General features: G+C 46.5%; 1 long non-coding RNA gene, 3 other non-coding genes and 1 pseudogene across 4 annotated transcripts; all 5 read left to right on the forward strand.

The window, feature by feature from the left end:
• The first annotated feature begins 3,535 nt into the window (after nucleotides 1-3,535).
• Nucleotides 3,536-7,404, forward strand: LOC115640123. Its single transcript, XR_003997813.1, has 3 exons — nucleotides 3,536-3,600; nucleotides 6,889-6,936; nucleotides 7,385-7,404. It is a non-coding gene; the product is annotated as an uncharacterized LOC115640123 (long non-coding RNA).
• Nucleotides 5,570-5,647, forward strand: LOC115640128. The gene has a single exon (XR_003997816.1). It is a non-coding gene; the product is annotated as a small nucleolar RNA SNORD126 (small nucleolar RNA).
• LOC115640126 lies at nucleotides 7,037-7,114 on the forward strand. The gene has a single exon (XR_003997815.1). It is a non-coding gene; the product is annotated as a small nucleolar RNA SNORD126 (small nucleolar RNA).
• Nucleotides 7,405-8,198: 794 nt separating the features above from the next.
• LOC115640125 lies at nucleotides 8,199-8,346 on the forward strand. The gene has a single exon (XR_003997814.1). It is a non-coding gene; the product is annotated as a small nucleolar RNA SNORA79 (small nucleolar RNA).
• A 5,687-nt stretch (nucleotides 8,347-14,033) lies between these two features.
• Nucleotides 14,034-19,457, forward strand: LOC115640122 (annotated as a pseudogene).
• Nucleotides 19,458-20,263: the final 806 nt, after the last annotated feature.

A 20,263-nucleotide genomic window follows, 5' to 3' on the forward strand; every position in this document is an offset into this window, starting at 1 on the left:
TGCTGATCACTGTGGATTTTTCCCCAGCTTGTGATGCATTCGATCCTCCAGTACCAGGCTTCTTCGGTCATTATTTCTCTCTCCATTGTTCCTACTGCTGTAGTATCTAGAGCTTAAATTTTTATTCCTACACCCTGATTTAGCTTCCTAAATAAGTGACTTTCAGAAATGCTGACTCTACAATCAGGATTTCTGGACAGTTCCTCTAAGAACTCCAGCCTGGCTTTTAAAATTATGGCCCAAGTTTGCATTCTCTAATACAGACTGAAAAATCTTTCTGAGAGATTTCACAGAAAATCACCGATTTCTGTCACACGTTTTTACTAAAACCAGCTCTGTAAAGGTCTCTAGCCACATGGTTTGAAGCCTCAACGGATTAGTGTTTCACCATCGTGCCTTTTTCATTCAAGGAAATGAGAGACTGACAGGTTTATGCTCTCAGCCAATTGCAAAGCTGCTCTCTTCTCTGTCCCACCTATCACTTCCTCTCATTTTTCTCTCTTTCATCATCACTGTGCTTTCTGCAGGTTCCTGTTCCTGTGCTCCCAAACCAGCGTGCTTGGTAAGTTACAAGATCTTTAGCTCTGTTTGAATCCTTCGCCATCCACCCATGTTTTAGGATTGGAATAAATGTAGTTAAACTGTGTGTTTTGGAGAAAGGTTTTCCCGTGGATTGAATTTGTCCTTAGGGCTGTTGAATTCAGAATCCAAAGGCCACCCCTTCACGTAGGGCCAAAGGCAGGGAATTAGTGCGAAAGTGATTTGTTAAAACTGGTGCAGTGTGAGCTTCAGCGACACCCCTGAAATCCCCATTGACTTTGCAGTCCCTGGGTGAAACAGACGCATGATTTGTTCCTGTGTTTTAATAAATTACTGTGTGTCTGCAGTGTTCCTCTTCAGGCCTGCATGAAGTCGCACATGCTGTAGAATGAGTTTATCCATCTCTTTCTCTTCTCCCTGCCCCTGTATGATTTGATGGCTTGTTTCAGGGCACCTAGGGAGTGTGCTGCAGAGCTCGGAAGCTGAGGCAGGAGTTCTGATGCTTCATTCTGCCCTTTACTCACAGCTCTGTAAGGGAATCTGCTAGAGTAGAGAGCAGAGCCCTGAGATCCACTCCTCCTGTCATAGGCAAACTATCGTAAACAGCAGCAGATGGTTTTTGTGTACAGATCTCTTTTTAAGAGGAAAAACCAGGTGGTGGGTGAGCTGGTGGAGGTTGAACAAAGGATGTCCCTGCTGGGGAGGGAGGCTGGGTTAGCAAGGTGCCTTCAGCTGCATGTTCTAGGAGTCTCTTCAGGGGTGTGCCCTGAGCTGGAAGTTTGACTTGGTGTTCAAAAATGCTGCTGCTGGTTATGGTGAAATTGCCCAGGCTGTGTGTGGCCCATGTGCTGGGGGAGAGTGTGGGAGTTGAAGGTGACTCCAAGCCTCAGTTTTGGTCTGGTTATTCTCCCCACTTTATAAACTGCATGCTGCACCAGTGAAGTAAATAAATGGAAGCTTAATTACAGAGAAGAAAGTTGAGCGAGGTCTGTTGGCTTTGAAACACAGGGTGAAATTCGGAGGCCATCTTGAGCCTAATCTGACTCCAGTGATAAAACTTCCACCGCCTTTGCCGAACCCCACGTGCCATCCAGACCCCCTTTTAAAAAAGCAGTTTCATGATGGGGGTGGGTGAGCAGGGAATTAAGACTCCTGGGTTCTACACCAGCCCTGGGAGTGTAGTGAGGTCTAATGCCTGGTGGGCTGGGAACCAGGACTCCTGACTGTTGGCTCTGATGCTATCCCAGGGATGACCTTGAGCAAGCCACTTTGCCCTTTCCCCTCTGTACCTCAATTTCCTCACCTGTACAGTGTGAATAATACTTCATAGGAAGCATGTGATGCTTGATTCATTCATGATTATAAAACACTCAAATCTTTAGATGAGTGTTCCTAGAAAAAGAGCAAATTATCAAATATTGTTGTTTTTGATTTCTTATTAGCTGCTAGTGGTTGGGTACTTCACAGCCTGTGAGGGATCCCAGACTGCAACTTTTACCTGATCTGTAGCACCTACCACGATAAAGAGAGCCAACAACTTTTATGCAGGTTAGAAAGATATCCAAGAGTCCAGTATCTGTGATGCCTCAAAGGATTTCAGATACAGAATGCAAACGCCATAGGCTGCAAGCAGCCGGGCTTTAACAGAAAGGTTCTCTGCCCTGCTCTGGGGGTTGGATCTGCAAGTGAGGCAGTGGGATAAAGTCTGGAGGCTGATTCAGGGCAGTAATGGGTTCAGTTAAGGATTATTCTAACACAGAAGGTTAGAGCTAGGTAGAATGTGTGGCCTAACAGGCCTGTCATCTTGGGGTTAGTGCAGGATTGTTCCCTACAGTCTGCTTTCTATCACTTTGTTCAGTCTAGTTTTAAAAATCCCAAAGTAAATCAGAAAGCGCTGGGACTGGAAGTGTAAAGCCTTTTGGGCTGAGAGGAAAGATGCACCAGCAATTAGGGTGCTAGCCTGGGATTTGAGACATGGGCTTAATATCCTGCTCCCCCACAAAATTCTTGTGTGACCTTGTGCAAGTTTGTCTCTCTGGGCCAGATTTCTATAGGTACTTGGGCACCTGAAGATGCAGATCATAGATTCTTAGGATTGGAAGGGACCTCAGCAGATCTAGTCCAACCCCCTGCTCAAAAGCAGGGCCAATCCCCAAATGGCCCCCTCAACGATTGAACTCACAACCCTGGGTTTAGCAGGCCAATGCTCAAACCACTGAGCTATCCCTCCCCCATGCATAGTGAGATGTTCAGAAGTGCCTAGGTAGCTAACCCCTACTGATTTTAATCTGCCTCTTTAGGTGCCCACAGACATTTTAAAAACTGGCCCTCTGCCTCAATTCCTCATCTGTAAAATGTGGATAATAGCAATGCACTACATCACCAGGAAGAAATTGTGAAGTGCTCAGATAGTTGATAATGGGAGCTCCATTTCCGGTGCTGGGAGGAGGTGGGGCTTACTTATTAGAGACAGGCGAATTGAGATTGACCTTTATTTGGTTCTGTTCATGGCTCTGCCTCTTGCTGTGTGACTTTAGGCAAGTGATTTGCCACTCTGTGCCTTAGTTTCCCCAGCTATACAGTGGGGATGATATTGATTTCACAGGGTGGATGAGACTTAATATTTGTAAAGCATTTGGGCTGGGATTGTCAGAGAAGCCTAAGGGGATAAGTAAGGTGCCTAATTCCCTTAGACTCCTCTGAAAGCCTTTGTTGGAGATTTTTGGAAGAAAGGAGCTAGAGAAGGACAAAAGCTTATTACCGTATTAATTTATTGGTTATGGCTTCTGCATTATTGGTGACTTGCTGCTGCTTACTCCTAAAGGTGGGAACATCCTGCTGTGGAGGCTTTTACAATCCTGTCTCTACTGTAACTCTTAAAAATCAATTTTCTGACATAGCTATGTCAGGGTTGGATGTGGTCTGGTTGCCATGTTTTGTTCTGTGTATCCTAAACCACTGTAGATATCTCTTCATTTTAGGCTGAAAATGGAATTGAGCTGGGAGGAAACAGTTGCTTTGGAGAAATGCCACGTTCCAGATATGAGACTCAGTGAGCTGGTAAGAGATTGGCTTTTTACAGAGAAATGGAGAATAATCCCTGCCCAGGGAGTTAAACACTGCAAAACTGTCAAAATCTAGGGGCAACTATAATGAGTTAGAATAGGATGCTAGGAGTTAGGATTCCTGGGTTCTATTCCCAACTCTGGGGGAGTGTGGACTAATGGTTAGAGCAAGGGGAATCACTTCTAGTTGTAGAGAAGGGGGACTGGGAGTCAGGACTCCTGGGTTGTATTTGACTACCTCTCCAAGTGCTTTAGCAAGACCTAAAATTTCCAACCTGGAGAAGAGGACTCCAGAGTATTCCTGTTAGGTGGTCTGGGAGGCCTAATCCTGCCCTGATCTATTTCCCTTCCCCCAAATAGTGCAGGCTGAGGTGTATCAAAAATTCAGCTTTGGCCTTTGTAATGTAGCAGATGTTTTTCAACTCTGACTTGATCAAAGTATCTGTTACCTGCTGTGTTGACTAATCCAACTTTCAGCTGTGGCAGTGGAGTGTAGGAGTGACTTGTGGCTTCACATGTCTTGAGGCCTTCAGTTTTTAAATCCTCATTGTCCAGGGCTGGTTCATCTCTTCCTCCTGCCACTGCAGATAAATTAATGCTTTCTGTCTGAAGCTGTTTGGTCTTTTGCTTGAGACCTTAACAAAATTTGAGATCCTGCGTGCTCACTGTGGATGTTAAAAGGGCCATGTGATCTTCTGTAAGCATCAGGAGGGCGCTTACCCACTTGTCCACTAAAATATTCCCGTCCCTTTTCCTCTTGCACTTTGCGCTCACTGCCTCCCTCCACCCCAGAAGTGACTTCCTTTTACTCCTGCTGTTTTCCTCTCCATGTATAGTGTTTTCTCTTTCTGCCTAGATATGCTCCCGTAGAACTGGCCTGTGGTGTACTGGAAATCAGGTATAGATGCGTCCAGTGGCAACTCTGATCTCTGGTGTAGCTGCTACAGTAGGAGAGAGGAAGAGGCTGTGTTGGTCGCGCTCTTATGAATGTTTCATTGCGTATTTCAGATTGTGGAGATGCTGAGGATGAAGACTGACTCCCCACCGCCGTGAAATGATTGAGGCTGAAGTGGAAAAATTAAGTACTGTAACTGAATCTTGAAAATGATCTGTAATGAAACATCCTGGACCTGAGCCCCAAGGACAGTAGGGTAAGAGCCTCCAACTGAGTAGGGCCTTGAAGAAAAGGGACTGAGTGGTTTTATGGCCTACCTGAGCTGAGATAAAGATAATCAGCTCCTGTGCTTTCAGGGCTTGCTCTGGTCTCTTAGGAAGTAGCCAGGGATGTGTTGCTAGACGCAGGATGCTTGACTTGATGGGTCCATCCACTGTTTTATTAGTTATATTACACTGTAGCCTAGAGGCCCTACTGTGCTAGGGTTTGTACAGACACTTTATTAGAGACCATCCCTGTCCCAAAGATTTTTGTTGGCTTTGTCTACTTAGGTTATAAAGGATGGAAAAGAGGAAGTATCAGCATTGCAGATGGGAAACTGAGGTATAGAGAGCTGAAGACAAATTTTCAAAGGAGCCCACTGAAGTTAGGAACCCAAATCTGAGATTTAAAAGGATTTGTTTGAGGTCATCCAGGGAGTCTGTGGCAGAACTGAGAACTGAGCCCACATGTCCCAGTCCAGAACCGTCACCACACAACTGTCCCTGTGCTTGAGGCACTTTTTAATCCTTCAGTTTCCATGGCGAGACCTATGTTCTTATGTCTCAGACTCCGGAAATATTGGGGATAAGGTCCTCGTTCTTGTGGCACAATGAGTGCCCCTTGGACAGACACTTAGTATTGAGGGAAGTGCACTACTGTATGAGACAGCCCATAATTGGATGGATGGGGACTATCTTGAGGATGGGTGTGGAGGGGAGACCCAGCCTACAAGAAGTTTCTTCTCAGACCCATGAGACCCCTCTTTTTGCCACTGGTGATGTTGCAGCAGGGTTTGAGGGCGTGGGTGGGTCTGCCATGATGAACTGTATGTTCAGTCGATCTTTCACCTGATCCACCCTGATGCCACATGTGCCCTCAGCAGACCCCACTACACCAAGGAAGGAGAGAGGCATTAACTCCCTGTGTGGCTTCCATTTCAGGCCTGCAGTGAAATCTAGGCATTTCCCATAGTACATAGAGTCAAGGTTTAAGGACAGGAGGTTTAAGACCATTATAGCCATCTAGTCTGACTTCCTGCATTGTACAGGGCATAGAACATAACCTAGTAACCCCCACTATGACTCCCTGACTCCTTCTCCTTTCTAAAACTCAGCCGTTCTCCCCGCATGGTCCTTTAAAATAGCTCCCTGCACTAGCTCTCGCCTCACAGCGTCTCCAGGTAACTTCACTGTGCCATTTCCTTGTCTGTAACTGCTGTGCCCTTAGCAGCTGCTCGTATGGCCATATTGAAAAGCCAGATCTACATACGCCAGAAGGAACTGTTAGATTGCCTAGTGTGATCTCCAGTTTAATACTGGTCAGAGAATTCAGTCTGGATTGGAAGACAGCAAGGAATGGAGCATCCACCATCCCTTGGGAGTTTGTTCATTCAGGCCACGTCCAGACTAGGTATTAAAATCGATTTTAGATACGCAACTTCAGCTACGGGAATAACGTAGCTGAAGTCGAATTTCTAAAATCGAGGTACTCACCCGTCTGGACGGCGCGGCATCGATGTCCGCGGCTTTCCATGTCGATTCCGGAACTCCGTTCTGGTTGATGGAGTTCCGGAATCGATGTAAGCGCGCTCGGGGATCGATACATCGCGTCCAGACTAGACGCGATATATCGATCCCCGAGCAATCGATTTTAACCCGCCGATGCCGCGGGTTAGTCTGGACGTGCGCTCACCCTCACTGTTAGAAACATGGGCTTTATTTCTAATTTGAATGTGCCTGGCTTTAACTTCCAGCTATTGGTTCTTGTTCTTCCTTTCTCCACTAGATTAAAGAGACCTATAGGACCCTGTATTTTCTCCCCATGAAGATACTTGTACCCTGTAATCAGGTCACCTCTCTCAAGCTTCCTTTTCTTGATTTAAACTAAACAGATGGAAGATCTTAAATCTCACTATCAGGCATTTTCTCCAGCTCTTGAATCACTTTTATGGTTCATTTCTGAACCCTCTCCAGTTTTTCAATGTCCTTTTTAAAATCTGTACACCAGAACTCGATGTGGTATTCCAGTATCAGACTCACCAGTGCCATATACAGGGGTAAAATCACCTCCCTGCTTCTAGTAGCTACTCCCCTATTTATGCATGCAGGGATTTTATATGTCTTTCAGGTGAAGCTGGGAAGCCAGGGAGTCCATGTTGCAATGTGAGGAAGTTGAGTAAGGAAGCAGCTAAAATTCTCAAACACGTGAGGTCTCAGAGTCGTGGTGGTTTGTGTGTGGGATGGGCAACCACATCGCCACTTTTAGGACTAGGAGGGGACTGCTGTGATGAACTGCGTGTTCAGTCCGTGTTTCACCTGATTTACCTTGATTACACACATGCCCTGAGCAGACTAATGAAACAAACACCTGTAGCTGAAGTCTGATTTGGGGAGTGAGGGGAACTGATGTTCTAATGGTTTCCAATGCAACCATATGTAAAGTCCCAGACAGTGAGGGGAATAAGTAGCAGATCCAGGGGACCTCTTCAAAAACATGGGTCTGGTTTCTGTGCAAATGAAGAAGGAACAGAGATACAAGGAAATGAGTTTTCCCTTTAGCTGGTAGCATGCTCTTTTAATAAATAAGGTCATGGCCTGGAAATAATTCCTCTTTGCTTCTGAAGGGGCAAGAACTCTGAAGACAAGATTGACTGGTTTCGCTTCTCCCTCCTTACCCTGGATCCCTTACAGGAATCACAGATGTAAGTGCTGCAGGAAGTTCGTATCCATCCAGTTTCTTAGTGTGGTCCCAAATTGGTACCCCCAGCCAATGTCACCATTGAAGAAGGTGTGGGACAAAAAAGGGGTACTATGGTAGACATAGGCCTTGGCTACACTCACACTTTACAGCGCTGCAACTAGGGTGTGAAAAAACACCCCCCTGAGCGCTGCAAGATACAGCACTGTAAAGCGTCAGTGTAATCAGGGCAGCAGCGCTGGGAGCACGGCTTCCAGCACTGCACGCTACACCCATAAGGGATGTGGTTTACATGCAACGCTGGGAGAGCTGTCTCCCAGTGCTGCCGCTCCGACTACATTCACACTTCAAAGCGCTGCCGCGGCAGTGCTCCCACAGCGCTGCCGCGGCAGCGCTTTGAAATTCCAAATGTAGCCATACCCATAGTTTTCCAGCAGTTAACAAATGTCTGATATAGGGTGCGTCATGCATTCCTCATTCAGTAACAAACAGTCTCTGAACTGATCTTGAGAGTTGGGATGTTGGGTATCTTCTTTCATTGCCAGGCTGCCTTTCAGTGCCTGAAGCTGCAGGTGCTTTCAGAAAGCCATATCTTTCTGCACATATGAACGGGAACTCCCTGCTGCAGAACTTTACTGAGGTAACCGCTTAGTAAAGGTTTGCTATTTGGGGAAATTACGGGTGTTCTTTCTAGGAAGTCCTCTTGCTCTCAGAGCTGTTCATTTAAGGAAGAGTGGCCACGATGACCGTTCCTCTTGCTGCCATGAGCCATGGGCAGTGAGATTTTGTGTCATCGCAGATTAAACTTGGCCTTTCTTCACTCAGGGTGCTCTTGGATGGGTTTGGCTGTCCGTTAGCACCTTCTGAATTTTGTGGGATCAGATACTCAGACGCAGAAGGGGACTGGAGTCTGGGGACAGAAATAGGGTTTAAAAACAACCTGCTCTGTACATATTGCTCTGTAAACTTTAGGCGGTGGGCTATAGTAACCAGATAGTAATTTTCAATGTGAGCTGAAAGATTGCCTGCACTGAGGCACTAGGAGCTATGCTGTCCTCAGCTGGGAGGACTTAGTTTCAGTGCACCAGCTGGGTTTCCAAGACACAACTGTGTGCTGCATTCTGTATCTGTGAACCTTTATCTTTGCAGGGATGACTTGAGATGAGCCTTAAAGGAAAGGAAAATGTATCTTTCTCTCCACCATCATCAACTGTAAGAGAGAATTTGGGGTCTGAAGATTAAAAGATTTGCCCCATCTCCGATCTGCATTACAAAGACTCTGAAGTTATGTCCAGGAAAGGGTATACTAAAAACAGGCTAGATAATAAAACTAGATTGAATGGATGTGTAAAAGTTGGGGTTTTTTTGTACAAAAGGGCAGTGGTAGAACTGGGGGAAATGGAGCTTTATCAACTCTAATCCACTGGTATGAATTCAGCCCAGGTCAATAGTGGCTGTAGTTGGGATTTTCACAGGAGATTTAAGGGAGTTAGATGCCATGCTGCATTAGTCTCCTTTGAAAATCCCATCTTTAATGCATTGCAATTTTCAGTTGCCCTTTCTGTGAAATAAGTTAGGGCTTGATCTCCTATCTGAGATACAATATCTGTCCAAGTATTTTTAAAACTCCTGCTCACTAGTATCTATGCAATTGTACAAAATTGAGGATCAGGATGTTAACCAACATTGATCTATTTACTGCTGTGTCCAAAATTGCTTTCCATTCTTCCATGAATTGACTCCACCATGTCCACTGTCTGTTTTCTACTACCAACACCATTTAGGTTAGGCTGAGATTTTCAGATGCACTCAGGATTTGGACACCTGGTTCCCATTTAAAAAAATAATGGGACTTTAACAGGCAAATCCCATAGATTTGAAAATCTTAACCTAAATGCATTTAAACCATGTCTCCCCCACCCTACAGGTGCACGCTCACTCCTCTGACACCAACTCCGACCTTTATTTCGTGCTTTGAATGTTGGCATCCTCTATCATCCTGTTTTCTCTTCACCCCAAATAAACAGACGTAGATCCTTTCCCATTGACCTGGGAGCCACCACTGCAGTCCTGCTACATCTTGCAGCTGTTGTGCTGAACAGTTGGGAGACAGTGAGAGAGATGGAGCTGAGAGGCAATGCTATATGAACCAAATTCAGCAACATGTGGTTTTGAGTTTAGGTAACCAGGGGAGTTCTGTTGAAGTCAGGACAAATTTTCAGTGTCACGAGCAGAGATGACAAGCTGGACCCTCAAAACCAGGGCCATCTCAGAAAACATGAGCCATTTGGTCATCAAGAGTGCGAACTAGCTTTTGAGGGTTCAGCTGAACATAAGAAACAAGCATTTCCCCAAAATCCTGTATTAACATTAAACCAGCATGAATCCTGAAAATTTGTAATTCTCCAATTTTTATTTTTATTTGTACTCCATATTATGGGAGAAGTTGCAATTCTTTTAACGTGATTGCTTTTTAACTGGGTGAAGGTCTCTGATTACATGTGTACAGACAAGTACACAAATGCTATGTGATAACTTTGGAACACTGCATGCAATCATTTCCAACTTTTGTGGGAATGTTTGAGGTGGTGAGGGCCAGCAACCTGTTCATTTTTGGGGAAAATGGGAGAAGAGACAGATTGACACATGGAGCCTTTGCCAGCTGTTTAGCACAGCTGCTGCTTCAAGCAACTCTGCAGTTGTCTATAGACTAAAGAACTGGTTGATGGAAACCATTAACCCCTTCCACCCTAGCAATACCCCTAGCTCGTTTGTGTGTCCTACCACCAGAATTTAACATTTGAAACCCTAAATAGCTTCTCAGAGACCAATAATAGGGGAAGTGGGGGCATACATACCACCCCTGGTATAGCGGGGGAGGAAGGGGAAGTAGGAGTGTACAGAACCTAGTGGGGCAAATCCAGTTTGGGGGAAGGGGGCACACAACTCCTGGCATAGAGGGGTATCAGGTGCAGGGAGAGCCCATGCAATTGCAGGGGGAGATTGGGGGACCCTGCTATAGAGAGATGAGAGCATACAGAACCCCTGTCACATGGTAACTTTGGGGACCTTGGCATGGGGGTAAGTGGGAATGGGGATGTACCCATTGCTGCTGGCAGGGGGAAAATGGAGGGATGCAGGGAGTCCCTGATGTGTGCAATAAGATCAGCCTACAGAAGCTATGAAATGTAGAAGCCACCAAGTTAAATCCAAATTAACAAAATAATCCAAATATAACAGTATTGAACCCTCAAACCAGCTGGTAAGATTTGCAGTTAGCAGTGGGAGTAGTTGAATCCATGGGGAGTTATTTTATGGCATGGTTATTCGGGCAGGGGTGGAGGGATGAGACCAGTACAAACAGGGATGTCTTTAGCATCCTGGGAAATGGAGTCTAAAGTCACCAGCTGTCGTAAGTTCAAAGCTGGCCCTTTCCAGCAGCAGCATCTCCCATCAGTGTAGGAGGCAGAGCAGAGTCAATAAAAAGATGGTTGCTCATGTATTGCCCCTAACATGCAGATGAGCACCATTTTGACATGGCTGTTGTTGGGATCCTAGTGGTGCTGTTTTGATGTGGGTTGAGAGGGCAATGTGGGTGCCATTTTGATGTGGTTTTTATGGAGTGCCATTTTGATAGGGGTTGAGAGTTGGGATGTTGGGTATCTTTGACAGTTTTTATTGGAATCTCTTTGGTATCATTTTGAGATGGGGTGGAGGTGGCATGTGGGTGCCAGTTTGACTTGGCTTTTTTGTGGGGGAAGCTTTGGGTACCACTTTGAAAAATGTTGCAGTGGGTACCATTTTTGACATAGCTTTATGGGGAAACTGGATGCCATTTTGATGCAGGTCAGGGAGCTGATGTGTCAGTGCCATTTTCCCCTGGATCAGGAGTGGATGCGTGGCTCCCCTATTGAAATTGGTTGGGCGGCGGGTGGGTGCATGGGTGCCCTGTTGATATCTAGGGCAGGCGGGTGCCCTGATGATGTGGGTCAGGCAGGGGGCACGTGGGTGCACTGGTGATATGAGTTAGGCAGCAGGTGCATCATGGGTGACCCATTGACGTGGGGCTGGCAGCAGCAGGTCGGGCAGCCGGGCTGGGGAGGTGCCCTGGTGACGGGCCTGGACGCTAGCTCAGCAGTAGCATGTGGTTCTGCCTGGGCTTGTCGGCAGGGAAGGCGGCGCTGCGGCCGCTCACTTCACCACGTCACAGCGGCCTTCCCCCACAGTGGCTGTGCAGAGAGGCCGGGGAGGGATTTTTGGACCAAACCATTTCCGCAAAAGGAGGCTGTTTGGTGTAAAAAAGCTGAGACCCTTTTGGGCGTATTTTGGGATACCAGTGTCTAGTCAACATATTTTGTAGCGAATTTTGTCTTCATGGCTCAAGAGCTAGATGGATTTTGCACCACTTCAGCTCCTAGTCCTTTTCCCCCTTTCTCTACAATGGTACGTCTCGCGCGCCTTCCCCGCCCTCCCCTCAAACAGCTTTGGGCAGGGCGGGCGGCGCGAGACGCTTTGGGACGCTGAAGGGTGAAGCTGTCGCGTGCCGCTGTTGTTGGCGGGTGCGAGCGGGAGGGAGCGGGGGCGGTGCTGGAACGCTCCTCGGCGAGGGGAGGGGCAAGCGGATGGAAGCAGCGGCGCATGCGCAGAGACGGATTTACTCGCCAGAAGTGGTTATTTTCCTGCCCTTTCCCTGCCCAAATGGATTTTTTTTAACCGCTGCGTGGTTTCCGCTCAATGAGCGAGCAGCCCTCATATTATTTTGGGCGATACTAGCTCCTCCCCACACCTCGTGTCAGTCTTTCCCGCCAAATATAAAGGAGTGTCAAATTCACCCCGCAGGGCATGAAGGTACAGCCGCCGTTTTATAAAATGGGGCCATTTGTGATTCAGTGGCTCTGTCAAAGCCAATGGGGCAACCGTCCGCCACACACCCTGTACACACACTCCTAAAAACACCAATGGGGTGCCCACTAATCCCACATGGGCTTATATCAAAGCTGTGAGGCACCCATTTTGGCACGCTTCATGCTTATGCTATGGCAATGTTGGCGATATTGGCTCATGCCAAACCAGTGTGGGTGGATGCCCTAAGAAGGCCACTTTAATGACCAAAAAACACACTGCTGTCAGCCAGGCTCACATTAACAGACAGAAAGTCCCAATATTGCCAATTTGGATATATAAAAATCCATCATATGGACTCATGGCAGTACTCTGCAAACACCACACGCTCAACAGCAGGAAAACATTGCATAGTTGCATTGTCAAAAGGTGCATCATCCAAAGCAAGGAATCCTATGTAGATGTGTGACCAGACACCACTGGTATTCACTAAACCTGTATTGGTGGGACAACAGAAATCCGTGTTGGCCCATGTCATAGCCTATAATGGCAGATGGAAATAATCCTCTACCAGCACCTGTGAAACTGCCATTGGTGCACCCCAAACCTGCACTGAAAGCCTTGCAGAAAACTACAAATACACTTTGGAAGTAGTTGCTTTAATAGCCATATAGTTCCCCCTCAAAACTTGCACACACAATTGACTAGCCCAAGATCACAAAATGAAGCTATAGAGAGTCAGGGTGGGTGAAGTGATAGCGTTTACTGGATCAACTTCCTTTTGTGTAAGAGACAAGCTTTTGAGATAGAGAGAGCTCTTCTTTTGGACCAGACCTGGACCAAGCTCAAAAACTTATTTTTTATTGAACCAGCTTCTGTTGGTGAAAGAGACATCACCTCACCCACCTTGTCCCTCTAATATCCTGGGACCAACATAGCTACAACAACACTGCAAAGTGAAACAACGGCAGAGTTAGGAAGCAACTGCAGGAGCCTTAATTTCAGTCCCACCTGTTCTAATCACTAGAAAACAGGCTTCTCCCAGAATTGGGAATAGAATCCAGTAGTCCTGCCTCTCAGCTCCCTAGACTCTACTGCCTGCGCAGAAGAGGGGATGGAAACTAGGAGTCCTGACTCCTAACCACTAGACTCCACTTCTCTCCCACAACTGGAAGAGAACCCAGGAGTTCTAACTCCCAGCCCCATCCTGCTCTAACACCTTGGTGTTAATACAGGCCAAACTTGCATTGGCACACTGTAGACCCCATGTGCATTGGCAGAAGTAAAAAGCTGGATAAGCACATACCCAAAAGCTGGGCATCTCTGGCAACCGTGCTACTCTATCACCATTGACATGCACAGGACTCTCTCAATGTGGCTTTTGGACACTATTAAAAGAATTAAAGTTGCCCCTTCAAAATATTAACTAGACTGGAAGAAATGTCACCTCCTAAAGGGACATGGCCAATTTCACTCATGGGTTGTCCAGAACTCCAAAATGAGGATTGACACTTAGAGTTTCCCCAAATAGCCCTTTAAAAGTATCCAGTGTCCATTTTAGTGGCCAAATGTGGGATTTTGGTTGCCACCACTTTTGAAAATTGGGCCATTTTTTTCTTCACAGAGACAAGAGGTTTCTGAAGAAAAATATCCAACTGGTTATTTTGATACTGCATAAAAGTGTCAGTGTTTCCACTTCAGCTTTTAAGTTGGAATATATAAAGCAGCATAAGGAAGTTAGATGCCTGAGTCCCAATATTCAATGGGACTTGGACACCTAACTCTTTTAGGCCCCTTTAAGAATCCCAGCTTGTATGTTTGTTTTGCTCTATAAGTTTGGTGTGGTGAGTGGCAGATTCCTTTCCACCAGGGGGTATTTGTTTTGGAGTCAACACCCTTGCTATTGGCTCTGTTGAAATGTCCGTGTGTGAGGATATGTTGCTGTGCAATTACTGCAAGTGCCGTGTCAAGCTCTCAGGCTATGCCTGGGTCACGGCTTGCTCACACATCTTCTGTGACCAGCACGGTAGTGGGGAATTGAGCCGTTCACCAGCAGTCTGTCCTGCCTGCAACAGTGCCCTCTCTGGCAAGCTAGACATTGTTTGCATCGAGCTAAGTCCCTCTGAAGAACACAAGGCCATGGTTTTGGCTGGACTTCGGCCAGAGACTGTGCTGGACATCAGCTCCCGTGCACTCTCCTTCTGGACATACCAGGTAAATCCACCCCAGGTGGGGCATCAGCATGATGTCCTAGGATAGGTAGACACTTTCAAAAGTGTCTCTGAAAATATAATTGGGAAGCGATTTTGTTTGTTAAAGGAATGAAAAATCCAAAATTCAGTCTTTATGGCTACTTATATCTTGTACATGGAGGGCAGAGCTGACACCTAGGTGACTCCAAAGGGAGGGCCAGCATGCTATATTTTTTTGCCTGAAAATTGTGGAAAGGAGCCAAAGGGAATGGAATAGGATTAAGAAATCCCATTGTTTGGTTTTGTTGGGACCACAGAGAAGGTTCACTCTCCAGTTCAAAATCACCGGAGTGTGGCATTTGCACTTCTCCCTCCCTCCTTCTCTGTCCAACTGTCAGTGTAAAACATTATCACTCTATTAGCCATTCCTCTCTTTCTCATCTGTCACCATGGAAAGTTCTCTCCGTCTTTGCTATACATTCTTTCTTTCTTTCTTTCTTACATCACAACAGTATCAAAGCACCTCACAAACATTCATGAATTATCCTCAAGGAGAAGTATGTCTCTATTACTATCTCCATTTTACATGTAGGGAACTGAAGTACGGACATTAAAGCAACATTTTTAAGTGTCCACTAATTTTAGGAGCCTTGCATCTGAGTGCTCAACGTGAGACCCATATGACCTGATTTACAGAGATGCTGTGTGTGACAGGTTGAGTCACAGAAACCCACTTGGGACTGCCACCTGATGTGCTGAGACTACTTCTGAGCCCATTTTCTCCTGCCAGCTTGGGACTTCAGTAGCCTGTCTTGTTGCGACAGACATGCTAGCCTGCTACAAACACAGACCCAGGTCTGAACCACATCCCCCACAAGCTGAAGACTTAACTGAAAACAGCTTAAAAAGTTCTCCTTTCTCTAGCACCCAGATACCCAGTTCCCAATGGGATCCAAAGCCCAGATAAATCCGTTTTAGTCTGTATAAGCTTATTACAGGGTAAACTCATAAATTATTCACCCTCTATAACACTGATAGTGAGATATGCACAGTTTTTTGCTTTCCCAGGAATTAATGACTTGCTCTGGGTCAATTAATAAGCAAAAAGTGATTTTATTAAGTATAATAAGTAGGATTTAAGTGTTTTCAAGTAATAACAGACAGAACAAAGTAGATTACAAAGCAAAATAAAACAAAAACATGCAAATCTAAGGCTAATACAGTAGGAAACTAAATGCAGGTAAATCTCACCCTCAGAGATGTTCCAATATGCTTCTTTTACAGACTAGACTCCTTTCTAGTCTGGGTCCAGCAATTACTCACGCCAACCCCCCACCCTCCCACCCCCGTAGTTACTGTCCTTTGTTCCAGTTTCTTTCAGGCATCTCTTTGGGATGGAGAGGCTATCTTTTGAGCTAGCTGAAGACAAAATGGAGGGGTTTTCAGGGCCTTATATAGTCTCTCTCTTGTGGGTGGAAACCTCTTTGTTCTCCTGTGTAAAATTCCCTCAACAAGATGGAGTTTGCAGTCACCTGGGCAAGTCACATGTCTATGAATGACGCAGCTTTTTGCAGGCCGACACCATTCTTTACATGTTAGTGTGAATGTTCCCAGGAGAGCTCAGATGTGGATTGGCACCTCACAAAATCCATGGTTAGTTAAGTGTTTCTTGATTGGGCACTTACTGAGAATAGTCCTTTCCGAAGAAGCTGACCAAATGCTTCACTGAGGCTACTTAGAACCAAACAAGTACATAGTCAATATTCATAACATTGAATACAAAAAAAAAAAGGTACACGCATACAGACAGCATAATCATAACCAGCAGACTACAACCTTTCCATAGACACCCCACTTGGCCTCCTTGTACAAGACCTGGTGCAACCATAGGACCTTGGTTGCAACAAGGATTTATACAGTCACAGTTTATGTCAATAACATCACACTGTGCACCCCACAGCTCTTATCAGCTTCAGCTGGAGTGTGGAGTGCTCAGTACATCTGAAAATCAGTCCATAGATGTCTCATGTTGGCAACCCTAAATTTGAGTCCCTCTTGAGAATATTGACGTAAGTGACTTACCCAAAGTCACTGTGGCAGCAATGGGAACTGAATCCAGATCTCATAAGTCCCAGTCCAGCACCTTAACTCCAGACCATTCTTCCTTTGGTACACTGTAGTCATGCTACAATATCTCAGATGCGGTGACTTCACTTTCCTTTGACAATTAGTGGTCAAAGAAGCCTGTCACACCTGTCATAATCTCCACATGGCAGGTTCACCAGGAGCACCTGTACCAGGAATACACCTAAAGCAAGGCTGAGGGACACCTGAAGCAGATGGAGAAGGTGTACACCCAGCAGCTGCAGAGCAAGGACATGGAACTGACCTCCGTGAAGAGCGAGGTCTCCTCCCTGAAGAAGGTGCTGGAGGAGTACAAGAAGAAGTTCAGCAAGCTCTCTGAGAAGCTCATGGAGCATAACCGCCAGTACCAGACACTCCAGGGCCTCTATGACAGCCTCCATCTGCGCAACATTGCCATGGCTAATCAGGAGGCTGCCCATGAGCCTCCCATGATGCCTCAGTCTGCTGTCTTTGGCTTCCCATTGGGTAAGATCTGTGGAGAGTTCTCATTTCACTACTCACAGAGGTTGCAAAAGCAGGCATAAGGAGTCACTACACTGATACTATTAGTGGAAGGGACAAGGGTTTAGTGAGCTATAGAGACTGAACTCTCCCTCCATGCGATAGGACAGGAGGAGGCACATATGTGTGTGTGTTTGAAGAAGAAGGGCTTCACACAGAGCAGTCACTCTCCAAGTGATGTGAAATATTTGATTAGACACTCCTGTGTGAGACAAGTTGATGGGTTCTCAGCTTGGACAGTTGTCCATCTATCAAACCCCACTCACACTAATAGCCCCCCTCCTTGGCAGCCTAAGAGAAGAGACCATGGACTGAAAGGGCAGTGGAGATTAAGCTCCTTTCTCCTCCATCAGAGGGGATTTTTCCAGAACATGGGTTAATTCACACCCTGAATCTGAAAGCTTTGAACATCCCTTGTAATTTCTCCAACCTTAGCTAGCCACGTGGTATCACCAACGCACAAACTTTACTGTGAGTCTCTGGGCATTTGGTGTGTTTAAAAAAAGGGTAAGTTTCTAGCCCCCATGGTTGCAGAGAAAAGAGGGAAACTGTGACCAATAAATGCTACAGAACCAGAAGGAAATTTTGTATATAATATAATTTTAAGAACATGATGATTTTGTAAGCAAATCTCATGAATTTTGGGGGCTGGACTCTTGAGCGTTGCATTTGTCTCTTTCGTGGCTGGTACCTCCTCATCAAAAGGTTTATGAATCCAGGCTAATGGATTTAGGTCTAAATCAAGCCTTCAAATTCTACCGTGTCCTGTGACAAACCCAACCTTAGCTCCTGGATTTAAATCAAGCCGCGGTCACTCACGGTCTTAGATTTGGAGATTCTATGTTCAATCCCCGAATTGTCACACTATTATAGTCACTAATGTCTATCTTGATAGAGAATCCAGCATCCAACTGACCCTGTATCACCCCCTTACTAGGTAATGCTGCCAAGTTCCCTGGGCATGCAACGCCGGTCCGGGGCAGGTGTGGAGAGGGAGACTTCCACTTCAAACCCGTCTTTGCCACATCCCTACCTGCGGATGAATCCAGCAACAGCTTCTTCACCTTCGCCTCTCCCAGCAATGAGCTGGAGCCACATCCTGGAGCCAGCAGGGCCTACAAGATGAAGAGGATATAACTGGTAATGTGCCTTCCACACTTGCCTCTTGGAAATTCAGCCCATCCGTCAGCGGGGGAAAGAGCGAAAATGCATATTGTCTGGATCTGAGATTCTCCTCAGTATCGGGATATTTCTTTTAGGTATTGTAATGTAATCAACCTCTGACTGGCACCGGCAGATTGTCTTGACTTCTCATCCTAGTCTGTAATGCCCTGTCACCTCTGAGTGTCAATTTCATTATCACAATCTGTCACCAACAGACTGTTTTTTAGACTGTAAAACTCTCTCACCCTTGGATTGCCCCTCTCAGATTGTAAAATTGACACCCTCTGACTGTAGTATCCCATCGCTTTTGGACCAAGATCCTCAAGGCACCTAAATACCTTTGAGGATCTGGGCCTGGTTCTGATGTACTCTGCTTAATAGGTTACAAATTCATTGTTGTTGTCTGTGTGTGAGAGAGAATGTATTTGTGTGTGTGTGTGTGTGTCTGTGTGCATGCAAATCTATGCATGTATCCTGGTGTGTTTGCCTCTGTGTGTGTATGTGGGTCAATCTATGTGTGGGTGTGTTTGTCTGTACACATGGGTGTATAAATCTACACATGGGTGTATAAATCTAGATAGCTGTGTATTGTCTCTGTGTGTAAGTTAATATGTATGCTTAAATCTGTGTGTATTTTGGTGTGTCTTTCTCTCTTGTGTATGCGTACAGATATACATGTGGGTAGGTGCCTCTTGCTGTGTGTGTGTTTAGCTCTGAATGGGGGAGGGTGCGTAGCTCCATGGGTGTGTACATGCATAGTCTGTGTAAGTGTGTTTTTGCTTCTACATTTATGCTTGTGTTCATATGTGTGTGTATTTCTCAGTGTTATCCAGTGTGTTCACCTGAGTACACTCCATCTCATCCTTCCCTTTGCAGTTATCCCCCGCCCCCACTTCAAGTTCAGCTATGTTCATTTCACACTCATTAATTTAGCCCTCACTTTCATGAGGATTTATAATCTTTGGGCCCCACAATGGGAGAAGCAGGATTGGTTTTGGCATCTTGCAACCGATGGATTTGTGCACTGTATAAAGTGACCTTTGTAAATAGGTTGTTCACCCTCTCAGAAATAAGGATTAGCTAAAAAAGAAACAAAAGATCTTTTTTTTTTCCTATCTTGGTTTCTAGTTCTTGTTGGATCAAGGATGTCTGCAGTGGGGGAGGCAGGCAGCGTGGGGAAGGCAGGTTGGATGTGGGGATATGAGATCAGGGCAGGATCCCAGGAGTGAGGGAGGTAGGTGGCGTGGGGAGCACAGGCTAGATGGGAGGGGAGTGGTAAACTGGGGAAGGGATCCCAGCAATAGAGGAGACAGCAGCGTGGGACATGCAGGCAAAGAATGGGAATTGGGGAGAGATCCCAGCAGCAGGGAGGAGGGTGGTGTGGGGAGTGCAGGTCAGGCTGCAGGGAATGGTAAATGGCGGGAGGTGGGCAGTGTGGAGGGTGCAGGCTGGTGGGGATGCGGGGGGAGGATTGGTGAGGGAACCTGGTAGCTGGCCAGGGGAGTGGAATCAGAAAGGGATCCCAGCAGAGATGGAGGTGAGCAGTGTGGGGAGCACAAGCCAGGTTGCAAGGGAGTGGATGTAAATCAGGGGAGGTGGATGGCAGGGTGTGCTCAGCCTGGGGAGGGGTTGGGCAGCACTGGCTGGGGTAGGGTTATACCTCCCAATATTTCAAGTGGCTACAGTGGGATGGGTGCTGCCCCCAGGGGAAAAGTGGTCTGTGGATGCAGGGGCTAGGTGCTGCCTGGGGGTGGAAGGCCCCTGGAGGGACAGGTGCTGCCCCAGGGTAGGTGGGGGGTGGGTTGCAGAGTGAGCCTGTCTCATACTCACCCTATAGTGGCAGCTCCTGTCCTGCAGAGCTGGCTGGGCTCAGCTCCCTGCTCTGGGCATTACGCCCTGGTTCCTGGTGTGTGGAGTCACAGCAACGTTTGTGTTTGGCCTGGCCATGCCCTCGCTCCCCC

This window comes from Gopherus evgoodei, unplaced genomic scaffold (assembly GCF_007399415.2).
Source record: "Gopherus evgoodei ecotype Sinaloan lineage unplaced genomic scaffold, rGopEvg1_v1.p scaffold_206_arrow_ctg1, whole genome shotgun sequence".
Taxonomy (NCBI): Eukaryota; Metazoa; Chordata; order Testudines; family Testudinidae; genus Gopherus; species Gopherus evgoodei.